Here is a 1741-nt window from a genome sequence, read left to right as displayed (position 1 = left end):
GAGCCATTTCTCCAGCCCAAGAAGCCGAATTTCAAGGAGCAAGGAAAATCACAAAGGGTTTGAAAAGGAATGAATATCATGTTGGGATCTATATAATTTACATGTTTCAATTCCTTCCTTTCCTCCCTCCCTCCCTCCTTCCTTGCCTCCCTCCCTCCCTTCCCCCTCGTTCCTCCTTTCCTCCTCTCTCTCTTTTTGAGGTTGGCCCTACAATGTGCTCCAGGTTGTCCTTGAACTCTTGCTCCTCCCACCTCAGCTTCTTAATTCCTGAAATTACAAGCGTAACTCCACCTTTGTCTGTCTTAAAGCTTCCAGTGTAGCTTAGGAGATTTTCATAGACATTCACCAGCATCATTTTTAATGCTTTAATGCCCTCTATCAACATAAGGCAAATTGTGATTATTTTTTTCTGAAACATTACCTTTTCTATGTTTTCCAGTTCTTGACTTTGTTGGTCCTTCCTATTAAATCAACAAACAAACCAACCTTCAGAAAACATATTAATTCACTTCCTCACCAGTAAGCAGCTACTGAGACCACAGTGTTTACTGTGTTCTCAAATAACAAACAATAGTCCTACATCAAGCCAGAAATCACCAAATGAGAACACAAAGTGAATTATCCACCAATTCTTGATTCTTGATTCTTGCTAGGGATTCACAGAAGAGTCAGTTGTTACTGTGAAGCCAGGTCAGAGAAGGTAAAGGCAGGTGTGAAGGCTGTTTTCTGGACCCAGGCAGGGTGAACACAAGATAAGGCATGAAAGCAAGGAAAAATAGACCCTGAAAGCTGTGTGCTCAAACTATGACATGGTTGCTGGGGATAGCGTGGACAGCTCAGAGAGTCCTGGAGAGCCACAAAGGTCTTTTTTATGTGCTAGAATATGAATTTCCCCCTTTCTGCAATTGAAATGTGTACATAAGTAGGTAAAAGCCACCCTTCCAGCTATGTAACATATATGAATGTTGTGTGGGGAGACATAATAGAGATGGATATTTATTTTATATATTTACTGATTAACAATTTTATACATGCATACAATGCATCTTGATGTTATCCACCCCCAACTCACCCAAGGATGCCCTTATCACATCATCTTCCCAACTTCATGACCTTCTTATATATTATTTTTAATCCACAGATCCAGTTAGTGCATGAAACCAGGGTCATGACTGGGGCATGGTGAACCTACCACCAGTGGTCACACTCCTAAAGAAAAAATGTAGCCATAAATCAATAACACCTCTTCTGCTAGGGTGGAGTCTTAGGAGTCCCGCCTCCTTCCTTGCTGGAGCTTTTAGTTGGCTGGATCCTGGGCAGGTAACCTCAGGTGTGTGGGTTCATATGTACCTCAGCCACACCATGTCCTGAGGGCAGCATTCTATGTTCTCCCTTACATACTGGCTCTTACATACTTTCTTTTCCCTTTTTCAAGATGTTTACTGAGCCTTGCTGGGGCTGTGTTATATTCATGAACCCCATGAATAAGGCACAAAAACACATGGAGAATATGAAGACACTGGTAAGTGACTGGGTTGGTGGTATCAGGTAGTATCAAGGTTTCCCCTGCTTCAGTGTTTGAATTCTATTCCCCCCCCCCCACACTGTCATATCCTAGGATGGGGAAAGTGGATGGCAGAATAGATTAATAAAGAGACAGAGAAGGATCAGGGGAGGGCCAATGTCAACACCTTTATTTGGGACTTACTGCATCTGGGAGAGGGAGAGGGAGGAGAGGGAG

At 42.8% G+C, this 1741-nt stretch overlaps 1 long non-coding RNA gene across 1 annotated transcript in view; it reads right to left on the bottom strand.

Annotated features, from left to right (window-relative positions):
* Window positions 1–420: 420 nt before the first annotated feature.
* Window positions 421–1741, bottom strand: part of LOC110297337 — a 7047-nt gene continuing 5726 nt past the window's right edge. The window contains exon 3 of the long non-coding RNA XR_002378274.1: window positions 421–461. This is a non-coding gene — a long non-coding RNA (uncharacterized LOC110297337). The remainder of the gene's footprint in view (window positions 462–1741) is intronic.

This window comes from Mus caroli, chromosome 7 (assembly GCF_900094665.2).
Source record: "Mus caroli chromosome 7, CAROLI_EIJ_v1.1, whole genome shotgun sequence".
Classification (NCBI taxonomy): domain Eukaryota; kingdom Metazoa; phylum Chordata; class Mammalia; order Rodentia; family Muridae; genus Mus; species Mus caroli.
This window is presented reverse-complemented; position numbering and strand designations above follow the sequence as displayed.